This window comes from Peromyscus californicus, unplaced genomic scaffold, assembly GCF_007827085.1.
Source record: "Peromyscus californicus insignis strain IS unplaced genomic scaffold, ASM782708v3 Scaffold_5__1_contigs__length_169319896, whole genome shotgun sequence".
Classification (NCBI taxonomy): Eukaryota; Metazoa; Chordata; class Mammalia; order Rodentia; family Cricetidae; genus Peromyscus; species Peromyscus californicus.
Window position 1 is genome coordinate 64,003,038 of NW_026294573.1, and position 17,892 is coordinate 64,020,929.

Below are 17,892 nucleotides of genomic sequence, written 5' to 3' on the forward strand. Positions count from 1 at the left end.
CAGTATGGAATTGAGCTCAGTGGGGCCCACACAGTTCTTCAACCACTTTAGGACCATGAACTGAGCACCTGTATTCAAATACCACATCTGTCCTCACTTCTTCCAGACTTGCTTCTGCTGACATGTGCTGCCATTTGCCCACTTATTTAGTATATGTGTCAAATCCACACCAAAAAGCGATTTTTGGAATGGGAAAACAATAGAGACAAGTGTGTTGCATATGTGTGACTGATGGTATATGGCTCTCCTGCGCCACAGCAAGACCCTTGGGAACACATGCTTTGTACATACAGAGGCTTCTTTTTAGGGCAGGGAGGTGGGGATGGGGAATGTAGCAGAGATTTGACGTCTTTATGGAGCTGATGTTTCAAAATTACAGATCTCTTCGATTAAGACTCTGATGGAGTCAAGGACAGAGAACTACCTATTAACGTATGACTAGATTTTCCTTTCACCATTTATCAAATTCTGAGACTACATGGAGCAGGAAGCTAAACAGCTAAGAAGAAAGCCTCTGAGAAACAAAACAGAGATTTCAGCCAAGAAGCAAGAAGAGTTCAAAACTTTGCAGACAGAGTACCCAGAGAACCCATTGTCCTCATATTTGGAGGCTGCTGTAATGGTACACCCCAGAAGCTAAGGAGAATCAAGGTACACAGAGACTCATGCATAAAGGTCTAAACCTGTACAGGTATGCACCAAAATAGAGAAAGACAACCACAGCCATTGTCTCTGTGTAAGAAAATGGTGAATGGTTTTGAAAGAGATAAAACATTTGTAGGTTTTGGTAATAAACAAATTACAATTACATCCAATCACAATTATTGTACATACAAAAAGATAATACCATATGACTTAAAATGAGAGAAAAATAAGACATCACATATAGGACTACATGTGGTTCCTGTAATGGAGATAACAAAGATTTTCAATGAACAAGTATTAATACGTTAAAGAAAACAGATGTAGTGATAAAGAATTTCCTCATAGAATTAGAATTTATAAAAAAGATCAAGGCCCCGGACCCCATCCCTGGGCACCAGCCACTCCAGGGAAGACCTGCCCAACTTGGCCCCAGGTTCTGGCCACCGGGCAGGTTCCCTGCTAGCCCCACCAGGAAGGATCCCCTTCTCCAAGACCCCTGGAAGACCCTGCAGTCTCCACGCCCTGCCCCCACGCCCATCCGCCTGAGCCCCAAGCCTCTTCCTGAGACTTAGAGGCCGGCCCCCAGCTCCCATCCTGCCCAGGACTTCCCTTCTGGAGAGAGAGAGAGAGAAAGAGAGAGAGAGAGAGAGAGGGAGACGGAGACAGAGACGGAGAGAGAGAGGGTGAGAGAGAGGGAGAGAGAGGGAGAGAGGAGCTCCCATCCTGTCCCGGACTTCCAATTTGGATAAGAGAGCTCCCATCTGGACAAAAGAGAGAGACTTCCTGAATCTGTCAGGTCTGTCTGAACCAAGTGTGCGGATAAGGCCAAGAACGAACCACAAGGAGATGGGCAGACGTCAAGGCAGAAACATATACAACAAAATGAATGGCAATACAGCATCACCAGGCCCTAGCCCTCCTCCAACACCTAGACCTGAACATCAGAAATCGGAAGAAGCAGAAGAAAACAGCCTTATGAATGACATCATGAAGAAGCTAGAGGCTTGTGTAGAGGAAAAGACAAAAAAATGTGAAGAACGCTGTAAACAACTAGAGGAAAAGGCAAACAAATTAGAAGAAATCAATAAAGTCCTGGAAGAAAACGATAAAGTACTGAGAGAAAATCAAGAAAAATCAATGAAACAAATGAAGGAAACAGTCCAAGACCTGAAAAGGGAAATAGAAAAAATGAAGAAGACACAAACAGAGGGAATGCTGGAAATAGAAAATCTGAGTAAACGATTGGGAACTTCAGATGCAAGTATAATCAACAGAATGCAAGAGATGGAAGAGAGGATCTCTAGCGTTGAAGATACAGTAGAAGAAATACATTCATCAGTCAAAGAAAACACTAAAGCCAACAAAGTCATGAACCAAAATGTCCAAGAAATTTGGGACACCATGAAAAGACCAAACCTAAGAATAATAGGGGTCGAAGAAGGAGAAGAATACCAACTCAAGGGCACAGAAAATATATTCAACAAGATCATAGAAGAAAACTTTCCCAACTTAAAGAAGGAAATGCCTATGAAGATACAAGAAGCTTATAGAACACCAAACAGACTAGACCCCCCAAAAAAGTCCCCTCGCCACATAATAGTTAAACAACTAAACGTACAGAATAAAGAAAGAATATTAAGAGCAGCAAAGGAAAAAGGCCAAGTGACATATAAAGGCAAACCCATCAGAATAACACCCGATTTCTCAATGGAGACTTTGAAAGACAGAAGGACCTGGACAGATGTAATGCAGACACTAAGAGACCATGGATGTCAGCCTAGACTAATATACCCAGCAAAACTTTCAATCACCATAGATGGAGTGAACAAGACATTCCATGACAAAGCCAGATTTAAACAATACTTATCCACAAACCCAGCCCTACAGAAAGCACTAGAAGGAAAATTCCAACCTAAGGAAGTCAGATACACAGGCAACAGATAAAGCCACAGCAGTAAACCCCAACGTATAGAAGTACACACACAGCACCACCAAAAAATAACAGGAATGAACAATCACTGGTCATTAATTTCCCTCAATATCAATGGACTTAATTCACCTATAAAAAGACATAGGCTTACAGAATGGATACGAAAGCAGGACCCATCTTTCTGCTGCATACAAGAAACACATCTCAAATTCAAAGATAGACACTACCTAAAAATAAAAGGCTGGGAAAAGACTTTCCAATCAAACGGTCTTAAGAAACAAGCGGGTGTAGCCATCCTGATATCCAGCAAAATAGACTTCAAACTAAAATCAATCAAAAGAGATCAAGAAGGGCATTACATACTCATCACAGGAAAGATCCACTAAGATGAAGTCTCAATTCTGAATATTTATGCCCCAAACACAAGGGCACCCACATATGTAAAAGAAACATTACTAAAGCTTAAATCACATATAAAACCCCACACATTAATAGTGGGAGACCTCAACACCCCACTTTCACCACTGGACAGATCTCCCAAATTGAAACTTAACAGAGAAATAAAGGAATTAACTGATGTCATGACTCAAATGGACTTAATCGATATCTACAGAACACTCCATCCTAACAAAAAAGAATATACCTTCTTCTCAGCACCCCATGGAACCTTCTCTAAAATCGACCACATACTTGGCCACAAAACAAATCTAAACAGATACAAAACAATTGGAATAACCTCCTGTGTTCTATCAGACCACCATGGTCTAAAGTTGGATTTCAACAACAACAAAAACTACAGAAAACCTACAATCTCATGGAAACTGAATAATACCCAACTGAATCACCAATGGGTTAAGGAAGAAATAAAGAAAGAAATTAAAGACTTCCTAGTGATCAATGAAAATGAAGACACCACATATCCAAATTTATGGGACACTATGAAAGCAATACTAAGAGGGAAATTCATAGCACTAAATGCCCACATAAATAAGTTGGAGAAATCTCACACTAGTGACTTAACAGCATACCTGAAAGCTCTAGAACAAGAAGAAGCACAGTCTCCCAGGAAAAATAGACGCCAGGAAATTATCAAAGTGAGAGCTGAAATCAATAAAATAGAACAAAGAGAACAATACAAAAAATTAATGAAACAAAGAGTTGGTTCTTTGAGAAAATCAACAAGATAGACAAGCCCTTATCCAAACTAACCAAAAGACAGAGAGAGAGCATCCAAATCAAAAAAATCAGAAATGAAAAGGGGGACATAACAACAGACATTGAGGAAATCCAGAGAATCATCAGGTCATACTTCAAAAACCTCTATTCCACAAAACTGGAAAACCTAAAAGAAATGGATAACTTTCTGGATAGGTACCACATACCTAAGTTAAATCAAGACCAGATAAACTATTTAAATAGTCCAATAACCCCTAATGAAATAGAAAAAGTCATTAAAAGTCTCCCAACCAAAAAAAGCCCAGGACCAGATGGTTTCAGTGCAGAATTCTACCAGATCTTCAAAGAAGAGTTAATACCAATACTCTCTAAATTGTTCCACACAATAGAAACAGAAGGAACATTACCAAACTCCTTCTACGAGGCTACAATTACCCTAACTCCTAAACCAAACAAGGATACAACAAAGAAAGAGAACTACAGACCGATCTCCCTCATGAACATTGATGCAAAAATACTCAATAAAATACTGGCAAACAGACTCCAAGAACACATCAAAACAATTATCCACCATGATCAAGTAGGATTCATTCCAGGGATGCAAGGGTGGTTCAACATACGAAAGTCAGTCAATGTAATACACCATATAAACAAACTCAAAGAAAAAAACCATATGATCATCTCACTGGATGCAGAAAAGGCATTTGACAAAATCCAACACCCCTTCATGATAAAGGTATTGGAGTGATCAGGAATACAGGGAACATACCTAAACATAATAAAGGCAATTTACAGCAAGCCAACAGCCAACATCAAATTAAATGGAGAGAAACTCAAAGCAATTCCACTAAAATCAGGAACGAGGCAAGGCTGTCCGCTCTCCCCATACTTATTCAATATAGTACTTGAAGTTCTAGCCAGAGCAATAAGACAACATAAGGAGATTAAGGGGATACAAATTGGAAAGGAAGAAGTCAAGCTTTCCCTATTTGCAGATGACATGATAGTATACTTGAGCGACCCCAAAGATTCCACCAAGGAACTGATACAGCTTATAAACACCTTCAGCAACATAGCAGGATACAAGATCAACTCAAAAAAATCAGTAGCCCTCCTATATACAATGGACAAAGAAGCGGAGAAGGAAATCAGAGATACATCACCCTTTACTATAGCCACAAATGACATAAAATACCTTGGGGTAACACTAACCAAGCAAGTGAAGGACCTATATGACAAGAACTTTAAGTCCCTGAAAAAAGAAATTGAAGAAGATGTCAGAAAATGGAAAGATCTCCCATGCTCATGGATAGGCAGGACTAACATAGTAAAAATGGCAATCTTACCAAAAGCAATCTACAGATTCAATGCAATCCCCATCAAAATACCAACACAATTCTTCACAGACCTGGAAAGAATAATACTCAACTTCATATGGAAAAACAAAAAACCCAGGATAGCCAAAGGAATCCTGTACAATAACACAACTTCTGGAGGCATCACGATCCCTGACTTCAAGCTCTACTATAGAGCTACAGTAATAAAAACAGCTTGGTACTGGCATAAAAACCGACATGTGGACCAATGGAATCGAATTGAAGACCCTGACATTAATCCGCACACCTATGAACATATAATTTTTGACAAAGAAGCCAAAAGTGCACAATGGAAAAAAGAAAGCATCTTCAACAAATGGTGCTGGCAAAACTGGATATCAACATGTAGAAGGCTGCAAATAGATCCATATCTATCACCGTGCACAAAACTTAAGTCCAAGTGGATCAAGGACCTCAACATAAATCCAGCTACTCTGAACCTGCTAGAAGAGAAAGTAGGAAGTAGTCTTGAATGCATTGGCATAGGAGACCACTTCCTAAATAGAACACCAGTAGCACAGACTCTGAGAGAAACAATCAATCAATGGGACCTCTTGAAACTGAGAAGCTTTTGTAGAGCAAAGGATACGGTAAACAAGGCAAAGCGACAGCCTACAGAATGGGAAAAGATCTTCACCAACCCCACATCTGACAGAGGACTGATATCCAGAATATATAAGGAACTCAAGAAATTAGACATCAAAATGCCCAACAGTCCAATTAAGAAATGGGCTATAGAACTAAACAGAGAATTCTCAACAGAGGAAACTCAAATGGCCGAAAGACATTTAAGGAATTGCTCAACATCCCTAATCATCAGGGAAATGCAAATCAAAACAACTCTGAGATACCACCTTACGCCTGTCAGAATGGCTAAGATCAAAAACACTGAAGACACCTTATGCTGGAGAGCATGTGGAGCTAGGGGAATTCTCCTCCACTGCTGGTGGGAATGCAAGCTTGTACAACCACTTTGGAAATCAATATGGCGCTTTCTTAGAAAATTGGGAATCCATCTCCCCCAAGATCCAGCTATACCACTCTTGGGCATATACCCAAGGAATGCTCAACCACACCATAAGAGCACTTGTTCAGCTATGTTCATATCAGCATTGTTTGTAATAGCCAGAACATGGAAACAACCTAGATGCCCTTCAACTGAAGAATGGATAAACAAAATGTGGTACATATACACAATGGAATACTACTCAGCAGAGAAAAACAATGACATCATGAGGTTTGCAGACAAATGGATGGATCTAGAAAAAATCATCCTGAGTGAGGTAACCCAGACTCAGAAAGACAAACATGGTATGTACTCACTCATAGCAGGATACTAGACATGAAACAAGGATGACTTGTCTGCTACTCACATCACCAGGGAGGCTACCTGGAAAACAGGACCCCAAGAAAGACACAGGGATCGCCCAATGACAGAGAAATGGAATGAGATCTACATGAACAGCCTGGTCATGAGTGGGGGTAGTGAAAGGCGAGGGTCGAGGGAAAGAGAGCTTGGGGGAGTGGGAGATCCCAGCTGGATCAACAACAGAGAGGGAGAACAAGGAATAGGAGACCACGGTAAATGAAGACCACATGAGAATAGGAAGAAGCAAAGTGCTAGAGAGGCCCACAGAAATCCACAAAGATACCCACACAACAGACTGCTGGCAATGGTCGAGAGACAGCTCGAACTGACCTACTCTGGTGATGGGATGGCCAAACACCCTAATTGTTGTGCTAGAAACCTCATCCAACTACTGAGGGATCTGGATGCAGAGATCCATGACTAGGCCCTGGGTGGATCTCTGGGAGTCCAATTAGCGAGAATGAGGAGGGTTTATATGAGCGAGAATTGTTGAGACCAAGGTTGGATAAAGCACAGGAACAAATAGCCAAATGAATGGAAACACATGAACTATGAACCAATGGCTGAGGGGTCCCCACTGGATCAGGCCCTCCGAATGGGTGAGACAGTTGATTGGCTTGATCTGTTTGGGAGGCATTCAGGCAGTGGGACCAGGTCCTGTGCTCATTGCATGAGTTGGCTGTTTGAAATCTGGGGCCTATGCAGGATTGTTTGGCTCGGCCTGGGAGGAGGGGACTAGACCTACCTGGACTGAGTCTACCAGGTTGACCTCAGTCTGTGGGGAAGGCTTTGCCCTGGAGGAGATGGGAATGGGGGGGGGGGTTGGGGGGAAGGTGAAGGGGACGGGAGGGGGGAGAACAAGGGAATCCGTGGCTGATATGTAGAACTGAATTGTATTGCAAAATAAATTAAAATAAATTAAAAAAATGATGTTAAAAAAAAAGATCAAAAGAAAATTCTTAGACTAAAAGGCATTAGCCTGAAATTAAGGATTCAGCAGCACATGAGTTAACAGGGACAGTAAAGGAGAGGATTAGTCAAGTAGACGAGAAGCAACTAGGAAATATCTAGAGGAGAGCCCTAAGGAAAAAATCAGAAACTTTGGAAAAGTCTAAAAGATAGATATCTGAAAGGTCTAGAATAAATTTACTTCACAAAAAAGGAAAGAACATGAGGAGATAATGGCCAAGAATTTCCAAAATGGACGAAAATAACCACTTCCATGGAGCATCTGAAAGAAAAATATATTGCCTTAAAATACTAGCACCAACCCCTCGCCTCTACTGCCTCGGGCTGGCAAGGGAGTCGACCCTCTCTGCACCTCATCTGGGCAGCTCTTTGTTAGCAGAGGTGTGGGTGAGCCAACCCTGAAGTTGAGAGCATGGGAGAACTGTCCCCACTACTGTCTGTCGTGTGGCGGCATGGGCGGGGAGAGATGCTCCCCTCACCCCTCGCCCCTCTGCCTGCAACAAAGAGACAAGAGAGCAACCATTTCCCTTGTCAGCTGCAGCACTCAGGAAAGCAGGCCCTGCAACCCGCCTGGGCAGCACAGTAGAGCGTCTGACCCTGCTGACTGAGGCGCTGGGGAGCTGGCCTTGAGGGTGTGAGAGTGGGATAGCTGGCCACACACCCCCTCATCTGTTGTGTGGTGGTGAGGGAAAGATGTCCTTCCCCCCACTCCCACCTATGGTGGTCTAGGGAGCTGACCCTCCTCCTTACCAGCTGCAGCACTTGGGAAAGTGGACCTTGCCCCCCACCTGGGCCGCACAGCAGAAATGGCCCTATTGATAGGTAAGGTGAACAGTCCACGGACTTGAGAGTGGGAGATCTTGCCCCACCCTTTATCTGCCATATGGTGGTGTGGGCAGGGGAGAGGTGCCCCTCCCCGCCACCCTTGGAGGGTGGGAGTGCTGGACCTGAGGTCAGAAGAGTGGGAGACCTGCCCCTGCCCCTGCCCCTCACCAGCTGCAGCACTTGGGAGAGTGGCCCCTGCACCTTGCTTGTCCAACACAGTAGAGCTGTTCCTGAGGATGCAGATGTGGGAGAGCTGACCCTGAGGATGTGAAAGCAGGAGAACTGGCCTCACCCCTTTTGCTGCAAAGGGTGAACTAGCCAGGGCAATGCTGGAGCGCTCACCCTAGTGGTGAGGACGGGGGAGAGCTGGCGGGCTGATCAACCCTGGAACTATCCAGGCTCAGAACCAGGGTTATGAGTTGGCCGGCTCCTTGTGTTGGAGCACATGAAGGGGCTGGTCCAGCAGACACAAAGCTGAAGGATCTCCATGACACAGGACAACAACAGGATATCCAAGATGAGTCCCAGTGAGGGCCCAGCATCGATACTGGAGCAGAAACCAGAGCTTTTGGGGGGCGTTGCAAGGGCAGAGGGTGGATACAAAGGGTCAGGGAAATGAATGGTATGGAGATGCATGGTGTGAAAGACACGAAGAATAAATAGAAAGTTAAAAAATATCAGCACTAACAATAAAATATACAGTAATTTCTCAACAGAACTTACAGAAACCAAAGGATAATGAAATGATAGGTTAAAATAATGAAAGAAAACAGCTTTCAGTTTAAAACACTATATACAGTGAATTTGTTCTTCGAAATGGGAGGCGAAATAAAGATGTGTGGTGGTATTGTGTTCCCCAAAATATTGTGCGCTCTAATAAACTTATCTGGGGTCAGAGAACAGAACAGCCACTAGATATAGAGGCCAGAAAATGGTGGCACACACGCCTTTAATCCTAGCATTCCAGAGGCAGAGATCTGTCTGGATCTCTGTGAGTTCAAGGCCACACTGGAAACAGCCAGGCATGGTGACACACGCCTTTAATCCCAGGAAGTCATGGCAGGAAGCAGAAAGGTATTTAAGGCGTGAAAACCAGGAACTAGCTGGTTAAGCTTTTAGGCTTTTAGCAACAGTTCAGCTGAGATTCATTCTGGATGAAGACTCAGAGGCTTTCAGTCTGAGGAAACAGGATCAGCTGAGGTATTGGCAAGGTGAGGTGTCTGTGGCTTGTTCTGCTTCTCTGATCTTCCAGTGTTCACCCCAATACCTGGCTCCAGGTTTGATTTTATTAATAAGACCTTTTAAGATCCTGCTACAAAGATGTTTCACACAAAACCAAATTTTTATCAGGTAACCTGCTGTGGGAGAAATACCAAAGAAAGTTATTCAAAGGAAAGATTTTAGGTTGAAAAACATGTAGAACTAAAAATAGAATGGTGCAAATGATACAAAAATGGCGTATTGAACATAAAAATAGTAATAGTAATGCTGTTTGGAGTTTTGAATATGTATATAAATGAATGTAAAAGTTATCAAATGAATAAATAAGTTTAAAATATATAAAAGTGGGAAAAGTTAATTAATATCAAAATGTAATCGAGTCTGGGTGCTGAAATCTCTGTGACAACGTAGTAAAATAATAAAAAAAAGTTAACAGAAAAATGAATAATAAATTCAGTTTAATTTTTAAATCAAAGATGATCATAAAAGAGAGGAAAGGATGAGTGCATTTAAGAAAACTGACCAGTATCACAGAACCACACCACACATAAACAAAACCCCTGGAAGTTTAGGTTTCATTAATGTAAGTGAACTAAAGTTTCTAAAAATGTATTTTAGTCAATCCAGGCTATTTATCAAATGATTGTAGATTAGGTGGTTCATGACCAATATCAATTCAATCCCGGCAGTTCTGCTGGCTGGAAGCCCAGGAAAGGGTACCCGTGCTGTCAAGTTTGCAAGAGGACCTTCTGCTGGGTTGAGCCTGCAGTGTATCCTTCTGTGACAGAAGAGGAGCTAGCTGTCTGCCCTTTTCTTACAAAGCAATAATTCTATACATGAGGGCCCCAGCCTTAGGGCCCAGCTGCTTGCCAAAAGCCCAATCTTTTGACACCATCCTGCTAAGGCTTACATTTCAACATATAAGTTTTAAGGGAATGCAAGCATTCAGCTCATGACATATTTGGAAAGGTACAGTAAACTGATAATTGTGCCACTACTGGTGAGTAAGAGAGATTGGGGGAAAAAATAAGAAGCATTCTGTTCTAAAATTGTATTGGAAATGTTCCCAATAGGTATATTTTATTTTTTAACTGGTGGATTGATTATTGTTGATTGAATGATTGTCTATGTGTTTTGTGCAGAGAGTGCACAAGTGTGTACAGGTATGTGCATGTGGGTAGAGGCCAGATGTCTACCTTAGATGTCACTCCTTGGGAAGCATCCATCCTGTTGAGAAACGATTTTTTTCAATGGGACCTGGAGCTCACTGATTATTCCAGGTTGGCTCGCCAGTGAGTCCCAAGGCTCCTGCTGTCTCAATCTTCCCAGCACTGGGATTATTTTTATGTGGGTTCTAAAGATCAGACTCAGGTCCTCATGTTTGTATGGCAAGTACTTTATCCACTAAGCTGTCTCCCCAGCTCCTACCTTTGAATTTAAAAGCAGTAAAATATGGCATAATGTTTTGTGTATTTCTTTTTATCTAACGTAATTTCTTTATTGGTTCTTTGGGAATTCCATATCATGTGCCCTGACTCCTCTCACCTCCTAGTCTCGCCCCTATAGGTAAGTTTCACATAAACAGTCCATTTCCTCCTTATGGTCTTCACATATTTCTTTTTAATGTTACATTTAATATTACTTAAGTGGTTTTTAATACAAGATAATGATTAGATTTTACTGCTTATTTTGTTTTCTAAAAAGTTACTGGTTATATACATGGGAAGCATAAAATTTATCATAGTTTCTCTTACAGCTAGCTACTTTATTGGACCCAATAACTTAATTCTCATCTTCCAGACAGTAGATCAAGTTAGCATCTTGGGATACATAGATCAGCCTCTTTCTTCATGAATATGAAGGCATATAATACAATAGGCTTTCCACCTGTGACTATTAATTACATCTAGTCAATTTATGTTCTTGATAGTTTCTACTTTTGCTAGTACTACTCATTTTCATTATAGTTCCCAATATTCTTTCCTATATCACACATATTTTTAAATATACATTATAAACAGGAAGTTTATTAATAGGTTAATTTTTAAAATGTGTACATATGCTCTATGAAGTAATGCACTGAGGTCCCTCTGTCCTGTGGCCAGTGAATTGCTCTATGCCTGTCCCTTGCAGGGCCTTCCTCAGGACTCTTAGAGCTAAATTCACCTTGCTGCCCCAATAGTTCAGCCAGCAGTCTGGATTCTTTGCCGCCAGAACCTGATCGACATTTTACTATGAAATATTCTACTGGCTGTCAATAGGTATGCTAAGAAAAAATTACCTTCAACCAGGTACACAAATTTAAGTCCTTAAAAATTTTCACTTTTTATTTCTTTTTACTCTGTTATGTCTCAAAATGTTTAATCTGTACTTGAGAGATAGAAAAATTCAACAGAATCTGATGTTTTGGCTTTTTTTCTAAATAGATTAATGATTATTTTACTACAGAGATGTATACAGAAGAGGAATTATCCTATTAATCATACTATCTCCCAGATAATGCTGTGGGCAGTGTTAAAACTTGAATTAATAGATGCTCATAATTACAGATGTATGAACTAGGCTAGAGGATATAGGTCAGTTGGCAAAGTACTTGTCAAGAAAGCATAAGACCCGAGTTAGATTTTTAGAACCCACATTAAAATACCAACACTGAGGAGTCAGAGACAAGTGGATCCCTGGAACTTACTGGGCAATCCACCTAGCCCACTTGGAAAGCTTCAAGCCAAGAACAGACCCTGTCTCAAAAAAAAAAAAATGCTTGAGGTTGACTCCAGCCTCCACATACACCCACTCAAACACACACACACACACACACACACACACACACACACACACACACACACGCACACACACACACACAAAGAGAGAGAGAGAGAGAGAGAGAGAGAGAGAGAGAGAGAGAGAGAGAGATGGAGAGAGAGAGACAGAGACAGGAGAGAGAGAATAATTAACGGACAAAACAGAAGGGAGGAGTTACATGCATTAATTCATGTATTTATTAATACATAATCAGGGATCATGAATGGACCAGATGTGAAGTATACTGATATCAGTATACTCAGGAGGAATTTGCACATCCCCAATAAGCCCTGACTGTGACCTAGAAAGAACAACCTCCCTAAATAGTCTTGAGTTTTTTATTTCCCACACAGAAAACTTGCTCTTAAACTTGGCAGTCATTGTTCTGGAGCCAAAGAGTTCTATGATCACATACTCAAGGTTGGTGTCTTCTGTGTTTAACTACAAAGAACAGTGGCTATTTCTTAGAGAACGAAGGCTATGGAAAGAACTTGGGTCATGCTCAACATGATTCCTCATAGAAGGTCTTGGACAACAGAATTGGATCTGTCTGTGTTGGTTGTCTTCATAGTGCTATGGCTTAGAGCTGACTGACTGTCCTAACTATCCAGAAGGAACCACTGATATCTTAAGAGATTTTTCACATGAATCCACATACTCTTTCTTCATCACAATAACAAGACTCCTGAGGCTCTCTCTCTCAACAAGTGAAGAATAGAGTCCCATGGGAGGACTGGCAGAAAATAGCCTTTACCAAAAGGGACTCAAAGCACTTTCCATCTCACAGAGTGATGGTTTTGTTTAAAACAGATTCCACTGGGAAGCCATAAAAGTACAAGTAGTGGGGGAACTGTCTGCATTTTGAAATGACAGACTTCCTCCAATTGTAATTAGCATTTAAAAGACTTTCATAACCATTCTATTCAAATGTACCACCTCTGTAGCCATAGTAACTCTTTTATATTTAGATTTGATTGCAGCTACAAGTCTCCCTGAGCCGCTCATTCCACCTGCCTCCTTCAGTACCTGATTTCTTCCCCCTTTGTTCTTTCTAATAGAATCCATTTTCTTCTAATATATCAGTTCTTCCTAACGGATGGATAAAAGTAAAATAAGCCATTGTGATAAGTGCCCAGACTACAAAAACATCCCCTGTACTAGCAGGAAAAGTTAGATGATGATGCTATCTACAGACATAGAGCGGAAGTTGTTCCATCCATTTCAAACTCAGCGCCTTTTTCTTTCTGTTTGCTTCTGTAACAACACCCACTTTGTTGACTCGAGTCTTGGGACCCTAAAATTCAAGATTTAGGCCAGCAAGATTGTTTCCTCCAAAAAGGACCAGGATCCACATGCTGGAGTAATTTCAAGTGCCTGCTCTATGTCTTTTTATGTATGAAAGAAAATGTCCAATGAGATATGAGATGTAATATCAAATTTGCATTGCTCTCTGTTTTCATTTTTGTGTCTGCTTCAACATCTGATTTTGTGTTTATAGACATTTTTTTAAATCCTTCTATTTAGAAATTCAGAGCAGAAGGAACTCTGGAGTTTATCTGGCTAGAGTCTTTACCTTGTAGGTAAGAAAACCTAGACTACAAGACAATGAGAGACCTCTCCACAGCACACCCCCAGTCAACGGACAGCTGCCTACCTACCAATCCCTGAGAAGTCTGTTTATCCCATGACTTTCTGAGTCTCCACAGCAAAGTAGGGAAGAAAGGGTGGTATTATGACAAAAGAAAGATTAACAAGAGAAAAGCATAACAAATTTACTTAAAAATCTTTAAAAATATTTCTAAAGGTTTATTCATTTCATTTTATATGTTTGAATGTTTTGTTTCCATGTGTGCATGTGTACTCTGTGTGTGTGTGTGCATGTGTGTGTATTGTATGTGTGCCAGGCCCCAGCTGAGACCAAAAAAAAAAAAAAAAAGGGCATTGAATCCCCTGAAACTGAAATGACAAGCAGTTGTGAGCTGTCCTACATGGAAGCTAGGAATCAAACCCAGGTCCTCTGAGCCACCTTTCAGTCCCAAATGTACTCCAAGTTTTATGTTCCAGGGGAGCCATCAGCAATGAAGACCAAAAGACCTGGAGAAAACTTCATAGAATTTTAGTGGTGAGGTTAAAGAATGGACTGTAGCTAGAGTTTTCCTGCCTGGCCCACAGTCAGGACAAATCTCTGACACCCGCCAGTCCCACAGCCATTTAGACCCAACCAAATAAACACAGAGACTTATATTGGTTACAAACTGTATGGCCGTGGCAGGCTTCTTGCTAACTGTTCTTACAGCTTAAATTAATCCATTTCTATTAATCTATACCTTGCCACGTGGCTTGTGGCTTACCGGTACTTTACATCTTTTTTGTCCTGATGGCGGCTGGCAGTGTCTCCTTCACCCAGCTTCCTGTTCTCTCAATTCTCCTCTCTGTTAGTCCCGCCTATACTTCCTGCCTGGCCACTGACCAATCAGTGATGTATTCATTGACCAATCAGCAACACATTTAACATACAGACCATCCCACAGCAATGGACTGCCAGACTTGGAGAAATTTGATTGGACAAAGTGGGATAACTTAAGCTAGTATTCTATCTCAGGAAGGTCATAATCAGAGTCCCAGTCAGAGTCCTGACTTGAGGTAACAGAGTGTCTACAATAAATAAGGTCCTGCCACTCAAGCCAGCAATGAAGTGGACAGTGGCAGAAGTGTTTGGCAGGATTGTAATCAATATGATGTTGTGGAAACCCACAATTTCAACCCATCTTTAAGATACTGACGTGAACTTTCAGTTTAAATAGAGGAGTAACAGGGATAGAGAGCAGTGCTCGCCAATCTGTGGTCTGATTGGTCAGTATCTCAGTCCTGCTCCTAGAAGGTGAAGCCACAAGATTCCTGTAACCAGAAGGTTTCTCCAGTCCCACCCAGCCCCACAGTCCTGCAACCACTTATAAAATAATCACTCAGGGGCTTAATATTATTTACAAACTGTATGGTCTAGGGCAGGCTTCTTGCTAGCTAGCTCTCTCATCTTAAATTAACCCATTTCTATTCATCTATGTTTTGCCACATGGTCATGGCGATACCAGTCTCCTGGCATCTTGCTTCTCCTTGGCTGCAGCAGCTGGTGCTCTCCTCTCCTTTCTTCTCTCCATATATCTGCTTGGATTTCCTGCCTGCCTTTTAGCTGCCTTGCCATAGGCCAATACAGCTTTATGTATCAACCAATCAGAGCAACACATATTCACAGCATACAGAAAGACATCCCACAGCAGATCCCTATTGCTTGATGGCTCCCTGAGATAACTGCTTCTCTTTGGGCAGGGAAGGGAGTTCTCTAATCATGAGGTAACATATCTGTGAGGCTCTGCTGTCCCAGGAGTCCCAGGTGATTGCAGTTTCAAGACAGGAACTAGAGACCTGCTTTTTCAGGGGGTCTTTACAGGATGTTTCTAAACAAACAAATTTTATTTTTAAAAAAGGAATATAGTAGAATAACTGAAAAATAGTGGTGTCTCAGTTGTTCTTTGTGATTTTTGCTTTGGAGGGGCCATGAAAGAGGTTAGGTGTCTCTAGTTTTTAGGTAGGATGATTCACTCACCTGCCTATGCTCAGAGTAGAGCAGGACTTGTCCAGAATGAAAGCAATAGATACAAAGTAAAGGCAGAGATGGCAGCCTTTCTTTTAGTTACTTTATGGACCCCAGAGGAGAATCAGTGCTTTTTAGGGAACATAGTTTCTAGGTAGTTGCTCTAAAATATGTCTGCCCAGATTCTTCTTCGCCTTTCTGTGTAGCTTTGCTTCCTAACAGACAGGGAGCCTGGTCTTGCCTGATGATGTTCTTCAGAATGAAGGGAGAGGGGGGCCTTTCTAACTTTTGTGGATTGCTTTGAGGAAGGAAGAAGAAAGAGGGGAGAAGAGTGTTGAGGATGTTGCCTCTGAGGCTCTTCCAAATCCCTTTAGTCCACAGCATTCAACATGCCGTGTTATCTTGAAATATCATGTTCTGAACCACACACCTGTATCATTATCATCTTAAATTTCAAAATTTTTTTCATTTTATAATTTTTATATAAATAAATTTCTAAAAATTAATATTCTTTATTCTGAATTATTCTAATGTATGAGTGATAGCACACATGTTATAATCATTAACCTTGTTTAAAATCCAAGGTCAAATGAAAGTGAGGCAATAATCTTTTGCTTCACATTTTTGGTAGGAAAATGGTTTGAAGACATCTCATTTGATCTTCAAAATTCTCTTGGGGCATAGATCTGCAGACTCAGTAATACATATCTTCATTCTTTGAAAATTACCTAAAATGTAAGATTTTGTTGTTGTTTGCTTATTTTTAAAGTTTTGCTTTATGTGTATGAGTGTTTTCTTGCATGTATATATATATGCACCACATGTGTGAAAGGTGCCCACAGAAGCCAAAAGAGTGTTTCAGCTCTCCTGAAATTAGAGTTACAGTTGTGAGCTGCCATGTTGGTGCTAGAAACCAAGCCTCAGTCTCTGCAAGGGCAACAAGTGCTAATACCCACTGAGTCATTGCTCCAGGCCCTGGAATGTAGTTTTTAAATAAAGTTGTTCCGTTTGCTAACACTGTTGGTGGACTTGTCACTAGATGAATAAGGACTGTTGATTCATGGTTCATGTCAAGGCGGACAGGAGGAAAATGGATCCAACTATGGTGTGCCTTTATCTGATTTTACTATCAACCTAAGTGTAAAATATAAGTGTCCTTGCTAAACATACAAGTAAAAAGAGTAAGTCAATATGATGAATGACAGAATCAATGTATGTCAATAATTTCTGTGATAAATAGTGAGACTTTCATGTAAGGCCATTCCATTATTGACATCATTCCATCACATATCACGTTATGTTGACAGGTGTCAAGAATAGTCTCTTGCCAAAAAGAATACTATATTAGTGTCATGTCTTCAGTCAATATGTCAAATTAATATGTCAGTCACTAAAGCATTTCTTTAAAAGTTAAAGAAAGCACAGACTCTCTGACAGAATGTCATTTATTTAAAAGAAATTTCCAAATATCTGAAAGTTAATTTACATAATATATCAATAGAATGTTAATAGAAAAAAAGGACAAAAACTACAGTCATTTTAGAAAATACAGATATTATTTGATAAAATATAAAGTCAAGCATGTCTTCTTCATGTTAAAAATACTCAGTAACCTAGGCATGGGAGAGAGCTTAGCCAATGTGATAAAGGCCATCTCTGTAAACCTCTAATAATGAAAGACTGTGTGTTCACCCTGAAATCATGAACAAGGCAGCTCTCACTACTTCTGTTCAGCATTGCAGTAGAGGGTCTAGCCACACCAATTAGGAAATAAAATTGAATTCCTCTAAAGAGAAACAAAGAATTAAACTACCTATTACTAATGTAAGAAATCCTACAAGACCCTCTGAAAACTATTAGAATTAATGAATGGGTTCAATAAAGTGAAGTACATAAGATAGTACATATATTGTATTTTATATGCATATATGTGTATTATCTTATACATGTATATAATCAATGTATCTCTACATACTAACAATGGGCA